At 45.8% G+C, this 12,194-nt stretch overlaps 13 non-coding genes across 13 annotated transcripts; 5 read left to right on the top strand and 8 right to left on the bottom strand.

The window, feature by feature from the left end:
* Positions 1-2,135: 2,135 nt before the first annotated feature.
* Positions 2,136-2,206, top strand: trnag-gcc (transfer RNA glycine (anticodon GCC)). Its single transcript has one exon. It is a non-coding gene; the product is annotated as a tRNA-Gly (tRNA).
* A 70-nt stretch (positions 2,207-2,276) lies between these two features.
* trnal-cag (transfer RNA leucine (anticodon CAG)) lies at positions 2,277-2,359 on the bottom strand. Its single transcript has one exon. It is a non-coding gene; the product is annotated as a tRNA-Leu (tRNA).
* A 77-nt stretch (positions 2,360-2,436) lies between these two features.
* LOC117384494 (U6 spliceosomal RNA) lies at positions 2,437-2,542 on the bottom strand. The gene has a single exon (XR_004542483.1). It is a non-coding gene; the product is annotated as a U6 spliceosomal RNA (small nuclear RNA).
* Positions 2,543-3,248: 706 nt separating this feature from the next.
* On the bottom strand, positions 3,249-3,321 carry trnak-uuu (transfer RNA lysine (anticodon UUU)). Its single transcript has one exon. It is a non-coding gene; the product is annotated as a tRNA-Lys (tRNA).
* A 3,649-nt stretch (positions 3,322-6,970) lies between these two features.
* On the top strand, positions 6,971-7,042 carry trnam-cau (transfer RNA methionine (anticodon CAU)). Its single transcript has one exon. It is a non-coding gene; the product is annotated as a tRNA-Met (tRNA).
* Positions 7,043-7,591: 549 nt separating this feature from the next.
* trnag-gcc (transfer RNA glycine (anticodon GCC)) lies at positions 7,592-7,662 on the top strand. The gene has a single exon. It is a non-coding gene; the product is annotated as a tRNA-Gly (tRNA).
* A 70-nt stretch (positions 7,663-7,732) lies between these two features.
* On the bottom strand, positions 7,733-7,815 carry trnal-cag (transfer RNA leucine (anticodon CAG)). Its single transcript has one exon. It is a non-coding gene; the product is annotated as a tRNA-Leu (tRNA).
* A 77-nt stretch (positions 7,816-7,892) lies between these two features.
* Positions 7,893-7,998, bottom strand: LOC117384493 (U6 spliceosomal RNA). The gene has a single exon (XR_004542482.1). It is a non-coding gene; the product is annotated as a U6 spliceosomal RNA (small nuclear RNA).
* Positions 7,999-8,694: 696 nt separating this feature from the next.
* Positions 8,695-8,767, bottom strand: trnak-uuu (transfer RNA lysine (anticodon UUU)). The gene has a single exon. It is a non-coding gene; the product is annotated as a tRNA-Lys (tRNA).
* A 1,819-nt stretch (positions 8,768-10,586) lies between these two features.
* Positions 10,587-10,658, top strand: trnam-cau (transfer RNA methionine (anticodon CAU)). The gene has a single exon. It is a non-coding gene; the product is annotated as a tRNA-Met (tRNA).
* A 549-nt stretch (positions 10,659-11,207) lies between these two features.
* On the top strand, positions 11,208-11,278 carry trnag-gcc (transfer RNA glycine (anticodon GCC)). The gene has a single exon. It is a non-coding gene; the product is annotated as a tRNA-Gly (tRNA).
* A 70-nt stretch (positions 11,279-11,348) lies between these two features.
* Positions 11,349-11,431, bottom strand: trnal-cag (transfer RNA leucine (anticodon CAG)). The gene has a single exon. It is a non-coding gene; the product is annotated as a tRNA-Leu (tRNA).
* A 77-nt stretch (positions 11,432-11,508) lies between these two features.
* Positions 11,509-11,614, bottom strand: LOC117384492 (U6 spliceosomal RNA). Its single transcript, XR_004542481.1, has one exon. It is a non-coding gene; the product is annotated as a U6 spliceosomal RNA (small nuclear RNA).
* Positions 11,615-12,194: the final 580 nt, after the last annotated feature.

Raw genomic sequence — 12,194 nt, 5'->3', positions numbered from 1 at the left:
GCTCTTTATCTCCTTTATAGGCTGTTTAGGACTGTCAGGCAGAGGCTGAATCTCTCTTGAGTAGTGGGCCTCAGTGTTTCCCACTAATACAGGGGACTACAGTGCCCCCCCCATACTCCAAAAAACCCCTGTAGTCTAAAATCCCCTGGACCTGATATATGGGCATTGCAAAATTAGTTGCTCATTGTATCACAGACTTATAAAAGGGACCACACTGATGTATAAAAGTGAGATACAAACAGTAAGTGACATTTACACTCCTCAAACTCAATGAGACGAAATGATTCAAATAAAACTCATCTGTGCCTTAGTAGTCTGAACAGAATCTGTGGGAAACACCGGGGCCTTCAGTGTGGAGCGCGCGCTGCAGCACGAGCCTGCGGATCAGGAATTCCTTGAGAGTGTCTCCAGAACAGAAGGATCTGCTGGCGCTGGTCTGAATGTGCTCGCTGACAGCTGATTAAATCTCTACTGATAACACACAGGGTTACAGACTGATTATAGGCTGATTTCAAATTCAAACCGACGGCACTGCGGAGCCTGTGTTCTCCGACAAGGTCATTGCAGCGCAGCGTTCACACTGACAGCTGTACTCTGAGCGCGCGTCACAGCCCCGCGGCACAGACCCACGCCGCGGTGCTGTGGCAAACACGGCGTGCCCAAATAAACCACTTAACCACAAACAGCAGATTGGGTACCCCCATCCACGCTCCAGCCTCCCCGTGTCCTCTGCCACGTCCTCACCCGCATCCCAGCATCAGCGCGTGTCCTGTGCGCCCCTCCGCACGGTCATTGTCACAGCGTAAGTCTCTGACTGCATCGGTGTATGTTTGGTATGTATGTTTGCAGTTTAGGGCTGGGGTGACTGAAAGCACACTAAAATCATGAATGTCTTACCTCGGTGCGGCAGGTGAGCGACAAACGGACGATGAAGCAGCGAGCGCTGGGTACGCGGTGACGTAGGGTCCCCAGCCCCCCGCGTTACTACAGCATACGCCGTCCCCTCACTACGCTGCGCGCAGATTGGCCGCGGTGTTCTGAGGGGCACGGACACCGGGATGTCAAAGGTTAGAAGCGTCTCGAGGAGCGCGGCTCTGCGTCACTTCCTGCTCGTGCACAGTGTTGGTGCAGTGTAGCGTGCTCCATAGTTCAATTCATCTGCACGTGCAGGGGCTCGTGTGCGTAATTGACCTGTATAAAGACGCTCCCACAGGCGCAAGACGTATCTGCACAGAGAATAGAGGCTGCTCACGCACGCGCACGTGTAAGCATGTGTGAGTGCGCGCACCCCTCTGCGTGTGCTGAGTGTATGACCACAGCCTTAAAGAACAAGCAGAGCCCTGGCACAGCGCGTGAGGGGGGCGTGTGGCGCTGGCCGTGGTGCTGACGTCTCCCCTCTTTTCATTCCGTCAGTTTTATTTCGGTATTGCAGATTCTATGTCTCATTACAAATCTGATTCATCTTAATTCTTACAAAATCACACATCACCATAATATTTAACTCTAAATTAATTAATTAAAGGCCCTGTATTGCACAAAAGCGACTGTTCTGAGCTTTTACCTGTGTGATAATTTTTATGTTAATGTTTCCTCCTCAAAAACAGACCTGGAGTTGTGTTTTGTTTTATTCTCACATATTTGAGTAACATCTCCAAAGCTCAAAATGCTCTGTTCCACCTTGTGATGTCATGAAGCTGTACTTTTAAAGTGAACTGCTCCTTTTACCTTTAGTTCAGTAGAGATGGGCAGTTGCCAGGCTGAAATGATCCAGATGTGTACAGACACACACACAGACACAGGCACACACACAGGCACACACACAGACACACACACAGACACACCCCCAGACACAGGCACACACACAGACACACTGTCATGATCCCTTCACTTATTTTTGCCATATTTATCTGCCACGCGTAGAAGGCTTGTCCGTGAAAATAAAACCGACATTATTCCGTTACATTATTATTATTATACACAGTGTTGTCTTCATTTTAGATGTCAAAAACTATTTGCGGCTCCCAGTGCTTTATTTTACGTGGAAAGTGGGTCCAAATGGCTCTTTGCGTGTTAAAGGTTGCCGACCCCTGGACTAGACCAACAATTTTAAGGGCCTTAAAAACGTCCCCAAGCAGGCATTGGTGGTTCAGTGGAAGAATTCTCGCCTGCCACGCGGGAGGCCCGGGTTCGATTCCCGGCCAATGCAGTGCAGGTCATGGTAGTAAACCCATTCTTTGTTGACTTATGTAGAATGTAAATAATTGTCAAAAGGTCGATGTCAGAAGTGGGATTTGAACCCACGCCTCCAGGGGAGACTGCGACCTGAACGCAGCGCCTTAGACCGCTCGGCCATCCTGACATGGTCCACAGTGACACTTTGTCGTTCCACGGGACAGTGACACAGAAAAACAACATGAATTCATTCAGGATCTGCCAGAAAATGAGGAACGCTTCACGAGTTTGCGTGTCATCCTTGCGCAGGGGCCATGCTAATCTTCTCTGTATCGTTCCAATTTTAGTATATGTGTTAGCGAACTAACACAACTGCAGAGTGTTCCAACAATGTTTAAAAAGCACCTTTGAGGCACTGCTCCCACACTCACGGTGTATGGAACCTCACATCCTGGACCAAAGAAATCCATGTGTACAGATGACGATACATTGCGTGTGAATATGTCCCACATCTGTGTGTACTGTGTCAAGGTGGCCAAGTGCTTGAGCCCTTGCCGTTGCTCCCCTTCTTACTTATGCAGCGTTGACCGGTCTGGTTTCACATTTAACTTCCTCCTTGCTCTGGCGCTAAGAGCTGAATGGGCTAGTTTCAGCTGAAACTGGAGACAGTTTCAGTGTAGTTAGCCCCTCCCTTCAGATAGATATAAGGCAGTGCCCATGGGCAATCTGACCAGAACTGAAGAAGCGGCTTGGATGAGCAGCGAAACGTCTTCACTCTTACAATGCTTTTTTTAGTTGATAGATTTAAACTTCATCTTTTGCCTAAGCTTCAGACCAATTTGTCCATGCAGTTTTCCACGCTTTTGCTCACATAATGTTAGAATCACTTGAATGAGGACTTGTATCCTGGATCCTCACAGTAGAAGTCTTGTGTTTTTCCAACTGCCTCCCATGTGACTGTGGTCTTGCACCTTGGCTGTACAGTATACAAAGTTCTCTTCAAAGCTTAACAACATGCCATGCCAGTAGAGACAGCACTTTCCCTGTCTTTCCTTTTGCTAATATAATGGACAAGCTGCCTGAACAGGGACTTGAACCCTGGACCCTCAGATTAAAAGTCTGATGCTCTACCGACTGAGCTACCCAGGCCCTTAACATGAGAGATTTAATGAAGAATGGATCAAAAAATACACAAGCTTTTTAGGCTAAAAGGTTGGATAGAATCTGGTACCAAAGTCATGCCTAAGACCCATCTGACTATGGTCCTGCACAGTGCAGTGAGGTTTGGGAATAAATCTCATATGGTTCACTGTACTTGTGGAGCTATACCAGAAACTCTTTCCTAAGTTTCAAACTCCACTGAAAAAAATTTGTGCAGGATGTTTTTCACGCAGAATACAGAGATTTTGCCCTCAGATTAAAAGTCTGATACTCTACTGACTGAGCTATCCAGGCTCTCAACAAAAGGGATTTGCATTCCATGGGATGAAAAAAAAATGCACAAGCCTTCAGAGATATGAACTCAGATAGATGGAAGCTGCGCAACTGATTTGGCAATGTCCTAAGCAAGTTACAAACACTGCAGTTCCCTGCTCCACTGAGAGACACAGGAAATCTTTCCTGCCTGTCGCCATCAAACTGTTAAACTCTGTTCTCTAACCAAACACTTCAATACTCCAATATTCCACTTTGTACATAGATGTAAATAGTGTGTGATTTTGTGAGATGATCTATTTATTTATTTTGTTTAACACTGACACTTTATTCTTATTACATGACACTTTATTCTTATTGCACAAATTTTATTCTTATTTAAATGACTTTTTATTCTTATTCTTAAATTCTATCCTGTGGTTGTGGCATCTTGTAACTAAGAGAATTTCCCTTTGGGGATCAATAAAAGTGATTCTGATTCTGATTCTGATTCTGAAAAAAAATCAAATGAAATACTTAAAGGGAGAAAATATGTACAATAGCAGCATCAGAACAACAGTGCAAAGTGGCTTATTAAAGTGACCGGTGTTTTTAAGTGTCCAGTTTAGTGCAGATATTATAAAGTGTTCATGAGCCAAACAGCAGAGGGGAAGAAACTGTTCTTATGGCGAGAGGTTCTGGTCCCAATGGACCGTAGGCTCCTGCCAGAGGGAAGTGGCTCAAATAGTCCATGTCCAGGGTGAGAAGTGTCAGCTGCTATACGGCCTGCTCGCCCCCGAGTCCTGGAGACGTACAGGTCCTGTAGCGATGGAAGGCTGCAGCCAATCACCTTCTCAGCAGAGGCACAATGCGCTGCAGTCTCTGTCTGTCCCTGGCAGTGGCCCCAGCGAACCACACAGTGATGGAGGAGGTGAGGATGGACTCAATGATGGAAGTGTAAAACTGCAACATCATCTGGACCGGCAGCCTGAGTTTCCTCAGCTGCCGCAGGTGGAACGTCCTCTGCTGGGCTTTCTTGATGAGGGAGCTGATGGTCGGCTCCCACTTGAGATCCTGGGTGATGCAAGTGCCCAGGAAGCGGAAAGAGTCCACAGTGGTGATGGGGGAGTCCGTCAGGGTGAGGGGAGGCAGGGGGGCTGTGACTTTCCTGAAGTCCACGATCATCTCCACTGTCTTCTGGGCGTTGAGCTCCAGGTTGTTGCTGCTGCACCAGGACACCAGCCGGTCCACCTCCCTCCTGTAGGCAGACTCATCGCCGTCCGAGATGAGTCCGATGAGGGTGGTGTCATCCGCAAACTTAACCAGTTTGACGGAGTCGTGGCTGGAGGTGCAGCAGTTGGTGTACAGGGAGAAGAGCAGGGGAGAAAGTACACAGCCCTGTGGAGATCCTGTGCTGATAGTCCGAGTGTCCGAGACATTCTTCCCCAGCCGCACGCGCTGTCTCCTGTCTGTCAGGAAGTCAGTGATCCACCTGCAGGTGGAGTCAGGCACGTTGAGCTGAGCCATGCCGTGCCAGTTCTTTTCATCTGATTATTATAAGGTATTTTCTAGCAGTGCAGCGCTACATCAAGCTAGTGTCTTGATTTACTAACACGAAAGTAAATGACACGTGCCCACGAGGGGGTGCAGACCTATGGAATGTACCGGAACTCATGAAGATTTTGTGCACGTCTCAGGACTCTCTTCTGTCCTTTCCGGAGAGTCCATTGCTTCATTGTTCACATTACCTGTGTTCAACTCATTAAACTCTTCTGACTTTACGTTTCAGTCTCTTGGTCTTTGACGCTTACAATAGAAACGAACATTCTTACATTATTCTTATTGCAGTAATATTTTCTAATGATAATAATGCCTTCTTATTGTCTAGCAATAACTGCACATTTATTCCATGTAACTCCTTTTTAATCATCAAACACACTGTACAGATCTTTATTCAGATTTAACAGTTTCATGTGTACACTGTTGTAGATGAGACAAACCAGTACGAACATTTGAACGTGTATTGTGCAACGGACTCCATTTTCTTCTCTTTTTTGCGTAGCCGCGGTGCATGATGGGATACAGAAGTGCGTGAAGTGTGCAAGGATGCACGCTTCGGTTACGTCCGATCTCCATGGAAACGATGCAAAGGGAAGGGCAGGTTTGTCGGCCGCATTCAGTAGGGTGCGTTGAAATGGGACAGCCCTTGTCGCGCCGGAAATTACATAACTGCCCTTCGATGCACACTTCGAATGGTGATTCTAAGGCCAGTTTGGCGAATTGGGACACGGCCATACACAAGAATGTGGGTGAAAGGTCAAACAAGGGTGTGGGTGAAAGGTCAAAAGCTGTGTAACCTGAGCTGAAAGATCAGAAAGGTCATGTCTGTGTGGGGAGGGAAATAAAGTGTTGTTCTACTGATAAGCATGATGGGAAAACTGCTGAGTTGAGTCAAGCGGTTAATAAAAGGCTCAAAAGAGAGAAGGCACAGAGAAGACCTCGTGGAAGCAATCTGCGTAGCTTCTTCTCTGTGCTCGCTCCCCTCTGATCAGATTAGAAGAAAAGTCTAACACTTGTCCTGAGGCTTTTTGGGTAAACAGCGCCTCGAGAACAGAGTTTTCTTGACAGAGACCTGTGTTTTCACAACAGAAAGCAAACAGGCACTCTGTCCAGGACATACAAGGATGTTTTCTAAGTTTCAAAATCCACAAAAACAAATTTGTCCAGGCTGATTTCCACGCAGAATACAGAGCTTTTTTTTTCAGACATTTTTGAGCATTGTGAGTGCATTGGTGGTATAGTGGTAAGCATTGCTGCTTCCCAAGCAGTGGACCTGGGTTTGATTCCTGGCCAATGCAATCTTCTCCACACAATGGTAATTGTAGTGTACTGTTTCAATTTCAATTTTCATGTAGTAAAAAAATGCATATATACTTCAATCCAAGTGGATGATTTCTTAAAACAGATCTATGATTAGACATTTTAAGGCTAATTTTGTCTGCTATGTGTACGAATGCCCAGAAATTGAATGCACAAGACTCCTAATTTTATGTTAACAGGTTTGAGTCCCTGTTTACTCAACCAATCAGCAGAGTGTTGCAGTGGAAGCATGCTGGACCCTTAAACCAGAGGGTGATGAATCGAAACCTTCCCCTGCTAATCCTGGCTCTTCAGATGTTGCACAGGAGGTAATTATTATAGAAAGGAGTCTCATCTGGAGTGTCTTTCAGCAGACTTGCAAAGTGTAAAGCGTGTGCTTACCTGGTAGGCGCTCCTTTTCTCGTTGTTCCCCCTTTTGCCCACACGTATTTAATGCAGAAGACACTGACCTCCTAATTCTATGTTAGTAGATTTTTACTCCCACACAAACACACAAGCTAAGGAGAGCAGAGTGGCGCAGCGGAAGCGTGCTGGGCCCATAACCCAGAGGTCGATGGATCGAAACCATCCTCTGCTAAAGATGTCTCCTCTGATATGGGACCCCAGGCTTTCATCATAGAAACGAGAACCATTTTGAAAGATAAAATTATATTCCAAATCTAAATTCACTGTGGACCATGACCATTTAACATTCCCTTTATTTTATGAGACCTTTGTGTAAAGGTGTGAAAGACCTCTCCCCCATCTATAACTCCATCCTCAGACCCAGAACAATGAGAACAATAGCAGGCTTGGAGCAGAGTAGACATAATCACATAATCAGCACAGGGCTCCCTCTGATGCAGCGGTGTGGTGGGTTGTATTTTTTATGCACTTAACTTATTTTTGCCATATTTATCTGCCACGCGTAGAAGGCTTGTCCGTGAAAATAAAACCGACATTATTCCATTACATTATTATTATTATACACAGTGTTGTCTTCATTTTAGATGTCAAAAACTATTTGCGGCTCCCAGTGTTTTATTTTACGTGGAAAGTGGGTCCAAATGGCTCTTTGCGTGTTAAAGGTTGCCGACCCCTGGACTAGACCAACAATTTTAAGGGCCTTAAAAACCTCCCCAAGCAGGCATTGGTGGTTCAGTGGAAGAATTCTCGCCTGCCACGCGGGAGGCCCGGGTTCGATTCCCGGCCAATGCAGCGCAGGTCATGGTAGTAAACCCATTCTTTGTTGACTTATGTAGAATGTAAATAATTGTCAAAAGGTCGATGTCAGAAGTGGGATTTGAACCCACGCCTCCAGGGGAGACTGCGACCTGAACGCAGCGCCTTAGACCGCTCGGCCATCCCGACATGGTCCACAGTGACACTTTGTTGCTCCACGGGACAGTGACACAGAAAAACAACATGAATTCATTCAGGATTTGCCAGAAAATGAGGAACGCTTCACGAGTTTGCGTGTCATCCTTGCGCAGGGGCCATGCTAATCTTCTCTGTATCGTTCCAATTTTAGTATATGTGTTAGCGAACTAACACAACTGCAGAGTGTTCCAACAATGTTTCAAAAGCACCTTTGAGGCGCTGCTCCCACACTCACGGTGTATGGAACCTCACATCCTGGACCAAAGAAATCCATGTGTACAGATGACGATACATTGCGTGTGAATATGTCCCACATCTGTGTGTACTGTGTCGAGGTGGCCAAGTGCTTGAGCCCTTGCCGTTGCTCCCCTTCTTACTTATGCAGCGTTGACCGGTCTGGTTTCACATTTAACTTCCTCCTTGCTCTGGCGCTAAGAGCTGAATGGGCTAGTTTCAGCTGAAACTGGAGACAGTTTCAGTGTAGTTAGCCCCTCCCTTCAGATAGATATAAGGCAGTGCCCATGGGCAATCTGACCAGAACTGAAGAAGCGGCTTGGATGAGCAGCGAAACGTCTTCACTCTTACAACGCTTTTTTTAGTTGATAGATTTAAACTTCATCTTTTGCCTAAGCTTCAGACCAATTTGTCCATGCAGTTTTCCACGCTTTTGCTCACATAATGTTAGAATCACTTGAATGAGGACTTGTATCCTGGATCCTCACAGTAGAAGTCTTGTGTTTTTCCAACTGCCTCCCATGTGACTGTGGTCTTGCACCTTGGCTGTACAGTATACAAAGTTCTCTTCAAAGCAACATGCCATGCCAGTAGAGACAGCACTTTCCCTGTCTTTCCTTTTGCTAATGGACAAGCTGCCTGAACAGGGACTTGAACCCTGGACCCTCAGATTAAAAGTCTGATGCTCTACCGACTGAGCTACCCAGGCCCTTAACATGAGAGATTTAATGAAGAATGGATCAAAAAATTCACAAGCTTTTTAGGCTAAAAGGTTGGATAGAATCTGGTACCAAAGTCATGCCTGAGACCCATCTGACTATGGTCCTGCACAGTGCAGTGAGGTTTGGGAATAAATCTCATATGGTTCACTGTACTTGTGGAGCTATACCAGAAACTCTTTCCTAAGTTTCAAACTCCACTGAAAAAAATTTGTGCAGGATGTTTTTCACGCAGAATACAGAGATTTTGCCCTCAGATTAAAAGTCTGATACTCTACTGACTGAGCTATCCAGGCTCTCAACAAAAGGGATTTGCATTCCATGGGATGAAAAAAAAATGCACAAGCCTTCAGAGATATGAACTCAGATAGATGGAAGCTGCGCAACTGATTTGGCAATGTCCTAAGCAAGTTACAAACACTGCAGTTCCCTGACCGGGAACCGAACCCGGGCCGTTGCGGTGAGAGCGCCGAATCCTAGCCACTAGACCATCAGGGAGACGCTGCACAGCTGCATTTATTAGACAGTACTATTGATTCATCGGTGTGGTGTTTGGAAAAATTTAGGAGATAAAAGTGTGCATTCTGTAAAGACATAGGCCGTGTCCCAATTCGCCAAATGCACCCTTTGAAGGGTCCCTTCGAAGTACTCTTCAAAGTGTAGTTTGAAGGTTCCGGTCGAGAATCTGCCCTCCTCAGTGTAGCCGCCGTCTTGCTGAAGTGGGACAGGCCTACACCACGGACCGCACTTCCACCGCTGTCTTTGAGCGTACGATACGCACATTAGCTGAAAGATCAGAAAGGTCATGTCTGTGTGGGGAGGGAAATAAAGTGTTGTTCTACTGATAAGCATGATGGGAAAACTGCTGAGTTGAGTCAAGCGGTTAATAAAAGGCTCAGAAGAGGGAAGGCACAGAGAAGACCTCGTGGAAGCAATCTGCGTAGCTTCTTCTCTGTGCTCGCTCCCCTCTGATCAGATTAGAAGAAAAGTCTAACACTTGTCCTGAGGCTTTTTGGGTAAACAGCGCCTCGAGAACAGAGTTTTCTTGACAGAGATCTATGTTTTCACAACAGAAAGCAAACAGGCACTCTGTCCAGGACATACAAGGATGTTTTCTAAGTTTCAAAATCCACAAAAACAAATTTGTCCAGGCTGATTTCCACGCAGAATACAGAGCTTTTTTTTTCAGACATTTTTGAGCATTGTGAGTGCATTGGTGGTATAGTGGTAAGCATTGCTGCTTCCCAAGCAGTGGACCTGGGTTTGATTCCTGGCCAATGCAATCTTCTCCACACAATGGTAATTGTAGTGTACTGTTTCAATTTCAATTTTCATGTAGTAAAAAAATGCATATATACTTCAATCCAAGTGGATGATTTCTTAAAACAGATCTATGATTAGACATTTTAAGGCTAATTTTGTCTGCTATGTGTACGAATGCCCAGAAATTGAATGCACAAGACTCCTAATTTTATGTTAACAGGTTTGAGTCCCTGTTTACTCAACCAATCAGCAGAGTGTTGCAGTGGAAGCATGCTGGACCCTTAAACCAGAGGGTGATGAATCGAAACCTTCCCCTGCTAATCCTGGCTCTTCAGATGTTGCACAGGAGGTAATTATTATAGAAAGGAGTCTCATCTGGAGTGTCTTTCAGCAGACTTGCAAAGTGTAAAGCGTGTGCTTACCTGGTAGGCGCTCCTTTCCTCGTTGTTCCCCCTTTTGCCCACACGTATTTAATGCAGAAGACACTGACCTCCTAATTCTATGTTAGTAGATTTTTACTCCCACACAAACACACAAGCTAAGGAGAGCAGAGTGGCGCAGCGGAAGCGTGCTGGGCCCATAACCCAGAGGTCGATGGATCGAAACCATCCTCTGCTAAAGATGTCTCCTCTGATATGGGACCCCAGGCTTTCATCATAGAAACGAGAACCATTTTGAAAGATAAAATTATATTCCAAATCTAAATTCACTGTGGACCATGACCATTTAACATTCCCTTTATTTTATGAGACCTTTGTGTAAAGGTGTGAAAGACCTCTCCCCCATCTATAACTCCATCCTCAGACCCAGAACAATGAGAACAATAGCAGGCTTGGAGCAGAGTAGACATAATCACATAATCAGCACAGGGCTCCCTCTGATGCAGCGGTGTGGTGGGTTGTATTTTTTATGCACTTAACTTATTTTTGCCATATTTATCTGCCACGCGTAGAAGGCTTGTCCGTGAAAATAAAACCGACATTATTCCATTACATTATTATTATTATACACAGTGTTGTCTTCATTTTAGATGTCAAAAACTATTTGCGGCTCCCAGTGTTTTATTTTACGTGGAAAGTGGGTCCAAATGGCTCTTTGCGTGTTAAAGGTTGCCGACCCCTGGACTAGACCAACAATTTTAAGGGCCTTAAAAACCTCCCCAAGCAGGCATTGGTGGTTCAGTGGAAGAATTCTCGCCTGCCACGCGGGAGGCCCGGGTTCGATTCCCGGCCAATGCAGCGCAGGTCATGGTAGTAAACCCATTCTTTGTTGACTTATGTAGAATGTAAATAATTGTCAAAAGGTCGATGTCAGAAGTGGGATTTGAACCCACGCCTCCAGGGGAGACTGCGACCTGAACGCAGCGCCTTAGACCGCTCGGCCATCCCGACATGGTCCACAGTGACACTTTGTTGCTCCACGGGACAGTGACACAGAAAAACAACATGAATTCATTCAGGATTTGCCAGAAAATGAGGAACGCTTCACGAGTTTGCGTGTCATCCTTGCGCAGGGGCCATGCTAATCTTCTCTGTATCGTTCCAATTTTAGTATATGTGTTAGCGAACTAACACAACTGCAGAGTGTTCCAACAATGTTTCAAAAGCACCTTTGAGGCGCTGCTCCCACACTCACGGTGTATGGAACCTCACATCCTGGACCAAAGAAATCCATGTGTACAGATGACGATACATTGCGTGTGAATATGTCCCACATCTGTGTGTACTGTGTCGAGGTGGCCAAGTGCTTGAGCCCTTGCCGTTGCTCCCCTTCTTACTTATGCAGCGTTGACCGGTCTGGTTTCACATTTAACTTCCTCCTTGCTCTGGCGCTAAGAGCTGAATGGGCTAGTTTCAGCTGAAACTGGAGACAGTTTCAGTGTAGTTAGCCCCTCCCTTCAGATAGATATAAGGCAGTGCCCATGGGCAATCTGACCAGAACTGAAGAAGCGGCTTGGATGAGCAGCGAAACGTCTTCACTCTTACAACGCTTTTTTTAGTTGATAGATTTAAACTTCATCTTTTGCCTAAGCTTCAGACCAATTTGTCCATGCAGTTTTCCACGCTTTTGCTCACATAATGTTAGAATCACTTGAATGAGGACTTGTATCCTGGATCCTCACAGTAGAAGTCTTGTGTTTTTCCAACTGCCTCC

This window comes from Periophthalmus magnuspinnatus, chromosome 16, assembly GCF_009829125.3.
Source record: "Periophthalmus magnuspinnatus isolate fPerMag1 chromosome 16, fPerMag1.2.pri, whole genome shotgun sequence".
Classification (NCBI taxonomy): domain Eukaryota; kingdom Metazoa; phylum Chordata; class Actinopteri; order Gobiiformes; family Gobiidae; genus Periophthalmus; species Periophthalmus magnuspinnatus.
This window is presented reverse-complemented; position numbering and strand designations above follow the sequence as displayed.